At 34.7% G+C, this 6980-nt stretch overlaps 1 pseudogene; it reads left to right on the forward strand.

Annotated features, from left to right (window-relative positions):
- The first annotated feature begins 3815 nt into the window (after positions 1-3815).
- LOC106749644 lies at positions 3816-4538 on the forward strand (annotated as a pseudogene).
- Positions 4539-6980: the final 2442 nt, after the last annotated feature.

Here is a 6980-nt window from a genome sequence, read left to right on the forward strand (position 1 = left end):
ATCATATGAGTTTATTATTACTGACTATACAGTGATACGTGCTAAGAAAATAATTTACATGACTATAATTCTTTCACATATGCGAATATACGAGGTCGTTTAATAAAAGTCCTTAGAAAAATTATGAAAATACAATTTTTTGTAGTAAAATAATTTTTATTTTTTAATATATTCTCTAAGCTTGGTCCAAAGATGTTTGAGTATTTTTAAGACTTCCATATAATACAATTAATTTTCCTCCTATAAATAGCCGTTTAAAGCATGAACTTTAAGTTTAAAGCAGTACTTCAGTATCTTTTACAGAAAATATTATTGGCTGGTAAACAGTAAATTATTGTATCTCAATAATTTTATTAATAGTGCTTAATGATTTTGAATATTTTTATACCCAAGAGAACCCTTTTATACCATAAAGAAATCTGTTGCTAGTAAAATTAAAATTAATATTATTATAAAAGTATTCGAGGTCGCCGATTATAAATCTGAAATCAAAATAGTAAAATTCAAAATGATGGATATAACATAGCGGATTCAAAAGAAAAAATTTAATCAAATTTGAATATAAATTATTTATTTCAGGTTTCCGTAGTCGTTGACTACAGATTTAAAGTTATTATTATAAAAGTCAGTCTTAGGAATCAAATATCCCGTTAATATTATCAAATATATGAAAAATTCGATATATTATATAGATTAAGATGTACTAAATAAAAATATACGTAGTTAGCTATTTATATTTCTGGCCTTGGTAGCAGTAAGTGTTGCCAGGCGCCATCTGACGTTGTCATTGGAAACTTGATATTGTTGAACATAAGAACATAAGAACAAATTGTCATTTGAGCGCGGTTTGTGTTGTTTACAGTGAAATGAAAAATGCTTGTCGGACAAAAAATGGAATTAACTCTTGAACATTTTTGTGGGATTATTTTTCATAACTTTCGAAGTGAATTATCAATACAAGAGTGCATCGATGTACATAATTCTTTATATAGCGAGAAAGCACTAACCTACAGCACTGTAAAAAACTGGTATAACGAATTCAATCGTGGCCGACGTTCGCTCCAGGACGAATTCCGTAAAGGTCGCCCAAAATCGGTTGTTGTGCCAGAAAATATCGATGCTATGCGTGAACTGATAAAGCAAAATCGTCATATGACATACCGGGAGATTGAGGCATCTTTGGACATTAGTATGACAAGCATCAATAAGATATTGCATGAACATTTATCTTTAAAAAAAATTTGTTCTCGTTGGATCCCGCATAATCTGACAAACGCTCAAAAAAAGACTCCTGTTGATTGGTGAAAGTAAATGTTAAAAAAATACGTTCAAGATGCATCAAAGGCTGTGTGTAACATCTACACAGGTGACGAATCATGGATCTATGCATATGAGCCCGAAACAAAACAACAATCGACTGTATGGGTCTTCCAAGACGAGTCAAATCTAACAAAAGTTGTTCGCGAAAGAAGCACATCGAAGCAAATGGTTGCCTGTTTCTTCGGCATTACCGGTCACGTGGCGACAGTGGCGTTAGAGCACCGTAGGACGGTCAATTCTGAATGGTACACGACCATTTGTTTGTCAGAAGTCATCGAAGAAATTCGAGAAAAACAGAAGAAAAGGTGAATCATTCTTCATCATGACAATGCGAGCTCTCACACATCGTGTTAAACAAAGGAATTTTTGACCTGCCAAAACATCGAATTGATGGGTCATTCGCCGTACAGCCCAGATTTGGAACCCAATGACATTTTTGTTCTCTTTCATCAAAAATAAATTACGTGGTCAACGATTTTCGACACCCGAAGAAGCGGTTGATACATTCAAAATGCATGTTTTGCAGTTACCTCAATCGGAGTGAAATAAGTCCTTCGAAAATTGGTTTAAACGCATGCAAAAGTGTATTGATCATCATGGAGAATATTTTGAAAAACAATGAAAACAATTTCGTTCATAAATATTTAATTTTTCATTATTAGGCCAGAAATATAAGTAGCAACCCTCGTACAATTATTAAATTCAAAATTGCAAAACATAATTGCGACATACAACAAATGAGATGGCACTACCTGTTTTTCGCATCAAGCATTATAACTTTATACTTTTCTAATAATTAGGAGTTTTTCCAAAAACATAATAATATAATAAAAATATTCGGTTCATTCAAAAAAAGATTTAATTCAAAAAAATTAATTATAAATGAACATACAGAAAATATTAGAAATCATATTGTTATCATTGGGAATGATATGCTTAACGTAGGCACAACTCGCTTATGTTACTGTTTTTGCAGAATAGTACGTCATGAAAAATGAACTAATGTAATCTATATAGAATGTAATATTTCTCTTCACACGAGTAGATATTTCCAACAATTTCATAAAAAATAAATTTCAAATAGATAAAGGTACGTAAATTTCAATAGATTTTTGATATTGAATGTGATATGATAGAAATCTAAACAAAAATTTACTATAAAAATAAGCTCTAACGGAAACCTTTCAGGTGGTATAAACGTTAGTTGTACATTATTCTTTTATTTAAAAAAAAATGTATTTTAATGGAATATTTGGAAAATTCGAAAAAAACTGTAATGCACCGACTAAAAAAGCCAAAATTGTTCGCGATTTTTTGGCAGAACATTATGATACTTGAGTACTCGCGTACTCAAATGGTTTAGCTACCTATGACTTCTGGCTATTCTCAAAACTAAAATTGCAATGAAAAGATCACGTTATGATTAGATTCAGGATATACGATAGGTTTTGGCGGAGTTTCTGAAGACGATTCCAGGGAAAGACTTTACGGACTGTCTTAAAAAATTTTACGATTCTTTCCAGCGGTGTACGAGGTCTGTTCAAAAAGTTTAGCGAATTTTGAATTTCCGCGGGTTACATATATTCGATTTTCGATTTTTTTGTGGCGTTATGTTGGTACTCATGTCCCTCATTTATGCCGACAAGTTCGGCCATTTTGAATATTCAGTTTATCTATGACAACTGTTTTACTTGGACGTGTTTTGGCTCGTCTTCGATTTTTGCCTATTCCAAAAAATGGATCAAAGGATCTAACAAAATTAAGTGCGCGGACGCATTCCGAATGTTGACTGTGGCAAATGGTGAAATTACTTTGGACCTAAGCAACGTTTATCGGTGGTACAAAATGTTCTCAGAGGGCCGAGAAGATGTGAACGACGAAGAGCGTGCCGGACGACCGAGCATGTCAACAACAGACGAAAACATTGATGAATTGAAGAAAATAGTATTGGCGATTGTCGAATCACCATTACAGAAGTTGCTGAGGACCTAAACATATCGATTGGCTCGTACCATTCGATTTTTACTAATGATTTGGGCATGAGACGGATCGCCGCGAAATTCGCGCCCCTGCTCACACATCGTTGCTTGTGCGCGAATTTTTGGCCAAAAACAACACACTAATAATGCTGCAGCCACCGTATTTCCCAGACCTGGCCCCCTGTGACTTTTTCTTGTTCCCGAAACTGAAGAGGCGCATGAAAGGACGACGCTACACTACGATTGAGGAGATAAAGACGGCATCGAAGGAGGAGCTGAACAAGATCACAAAAAATGATTTTTTGAAGTGCTTCAAGGATTGGAAAATACGTTGGCACAAGTGTATAATATCTGATAAGGATTACTCTGAAGGAGACAAAATAGATATTCATAAATAAATAAATTATTTAAAAAAAAACACAAAATTCGCGATACTTTTTGAACAGACCTCGTATTGATTCGAAGGAATTTATTTAAAATAATCATTAATATTAGGGGGACCGGAAATTAATTTCGTTTTTGCACATATCGATATTCGTTTGTCATTTATTAGCTCACTGTGTACTTAAAAGTCGTGCCAAAGACATTTTAAGGTTAGAGTGACTTGTTTACTTGTAAATAATTAAATATTAAATTTTTTTTGCAATTTATGGTGAAATGGCCAGCCAAATACCAGAAGAGGTACATATCCGGTATTGTATGCTTTTTGAGTTTCGCAAGAGTAGTAACGCAACAGTTGCTACCAAAAATATTTGTGATGTTTATCCAAATGCATTAGACGTTCGTAAATGCCAAAGGTGGTTTTCTAAGTTCAAATCCGGTAATTTTTATTTTTCCGACTCGTGCCGATCAGGAGAAACAACAACTTTAGACTATGTTAAGGGTGTAAGTGGGGATATGTTAAGGTTAAAAGTAGAAGCAATATGTGTCATACAATCGAGGAACTGTCAAAAAGTCTTAACCAACCGCGGTCGACCATCCAAGAACATTTGCAGCAGATTGTTAAAGTAAGCAGAGCAAGTGTTTGTGTCCCGCATATTCTGTACGAAGAAAACAAAACTAACCGATCCACCACATGCAACTTATTACTTCAATGGCACATTACAGAAGCGTTTTTTGATCTCATTATCACTGGAGACAAAAGATGGGTCCTGTATGATAATGCAAAATGCAAAAAGCAGTGATTATCTCGGAATAAATCGCCACGAAGTACTGCTAGGCCAGGTTTACCAGGTGTAGAAGTTTGAACCGGAATTTTTTGTAAAAATTACACGTCTGTTGTTTGAAAATGTTAAAAAAAGTTTCATTCAAAATAATGTTGATTGCTATTTATACATTTTTCCCACCTCTCCGGCAGTTTATGAACGCCACGTCAAAAAAACATTTCTTCTTTTAAAGTGAACCAGCTATCGAACAATTTTCGTACATTTTCACACGAATTGAAGCGTTGTTCAGCAAGAGAGTGTCCCATTGATGCAAATAGATGATAATCAGACCGAGCCTAGTCTGAAGAAAAAGCCTGCGTTAGTATTTGCGTTAGTATTTCCCAACTGAACGCCTCGATCGTTTCCCTGACCCGTTTTGCTGTGTGTGATGGGGCATTATCATGGAGCAAAATGACTTCGTATTACCTTTTTCCGTATTCGGGTTGTTTTTCACGCAATGCTCGATTTAAATCGATCATTTGCTGTTGGTAGCGATTAGTGTTAACGGTTTCACCAGGTTTTAGAAGCTCATAATAGATTACACCCTTCTGATTCCACCAAACACAGAGCATTGTTTTCTTTCCAAAGCGATTGCAGTGGATGTCGATGGTCCGCCTGGATTCACCCATGATTTCTGACGCTTAGGATTCTCCAAATACATCCATTTTACATCACCTGTCATGATAGGATGGACTTTTTCTTGTATCTGTCGAGCAGCATTTCACAAGTGATTTTTCGATTTTCTTGCTGNCTCTCCAAATACATCCATTTTACATCATCTGTCATGATAAGATGGACTTTTTTTTGTATCTGTCGAGCAGCATTTCACAAGTGGTTTTTCGATTTTCTTGCTGTCTTTCATTCAGTTCATGCGGAACCCATTTTCTCACTTTATTAATCTTTCCCATGGCTTTCAAACAAATTGAGACAGTTTTCTGCGTCACATTCAATTCATCCGCGAGTTCTTGTTAAGTTTGAGTATCATCTTCATCCATTAAGGTTTGCAATTCGTTGTCTGCGAACTTTTTCGGTGGTTTCCCACGCTCTTCGTTTCTCAAATCAAAATCACCACTTTTCAATTNCTCTTTGTTTCTCAAATCAAAATCACCACTTTTCAATTTTTTGAACCACTCGAAACACTGTGTTTTACCAAGAGCATGTTCACCGTAAGTTTTGACCAGCATTCGATGCGATTCTACATCAGTTTTCTTCAAATGATAATAAAAAACCAATGCTGTCCGCAAATCGTAGTTCGTAAGCACAAAACTTGACATGTTTAAAGTTATAGAAAAATATACCGGTGTATGGAACTTGTGTTGTTGTGTGTTGAAAATTTTCGTCAGCTGTTAGAGGGAGATGATGGCGCTGCAGAAGCGGTCTTACAGTCCCTAAACTGATGGCTAGCACCATCTATAGGGAAATTTCGTTTTCATACTTCTACACCTGGTACTTCCCAAAAAGGCGCTTTTGTGTGTTTGGTGTAGTATTCGCGAAATCGTTCATTTTGAAGTGATAAAACCTGGACCAAATGTGAATTCAGTCCTTTACTGTGAACAATTGGATTGAGTAAATCAATCTTTAACTGAAATGTGTCCAGTGATTGTCAATAGAAAAGGCGTTATTCTGCAACGATAATGCAAGACCGCACTGCGCAAGACGAACCCTGGAAAAAATTAATGAATTGGGATGGAAGGTACTGCCTCACCCACCATACTCATCCGACATTGCACCATCGGATTTCCATTTATTCCGATGGCTACAACACTTTCTATGTAACAAAAAATTTGAAAATTTGTATAATATCCATAATTCTTTCTCCAGATATTTTGCTCAAAATCAAATTGATTTTTATCGATCTGGCATTTAAATTTGCACACTAGATGGCAAGAGGTTGTTGATAATGAGAGTGATTACATCATTGATTAAAAATTGAAATTTGTTAAAAATTTATTTGTTTGAATTTAATGTAAAGAAACGACATTACTTTCCGGTCCCCCTAACAAAAACGAAACATAAATAACACCTTGTCTTTCATTTGACATTAATCACTTTTTCACTGAGACATACTGTGTACATGTTTAATGATATTCTCTACAAATAATAGGAACTTCATTCAATTTGATAAGCCTCATCGTTTCACCACACAATTCAGATGTTGACATTTGTAAAAATTAAATTTTTTTTGTAACCTCTTTTACAAAAAAGTATTACAAATAATTACTAGTAAAAGTATTAATGATTACTCATTGGTCAATACATTTTTAATGGTTTACTTTAATGATAAATTTAGTCTAATTACTGCAAGAATTAATTACTGCGCTGATAGAATATTGTTTATAGCAAAATTATGTTGACGTTAGGTACCCGGAACGAGTAAAAATATCGGTGCGGTACCGATTCCTGTCTTACCTTAATAAAGTTTTCGGTTTTGTTTCGGTTTTCTGAACGTACCAATAAACCGAATGAAAGTACCAAT

This window comes from Dinoponera quadriceps, unplaced genomic scaffold (assembly GCF_001313825.1).
Source record: "Dinoponera quadriceps isolate SergipeBrazil2010 unplaced genomic scaffold, ASM131382v1 scaffold4159, whole genome shotgun sequence".
In the NCBI taxonomy this organism is placed as follows: Eukaryota; Metazoa; Arthropoda; class Insecta; order Hymenoptera; family Formicidae; genus Dinoponera; species Dinoponera quadriceps.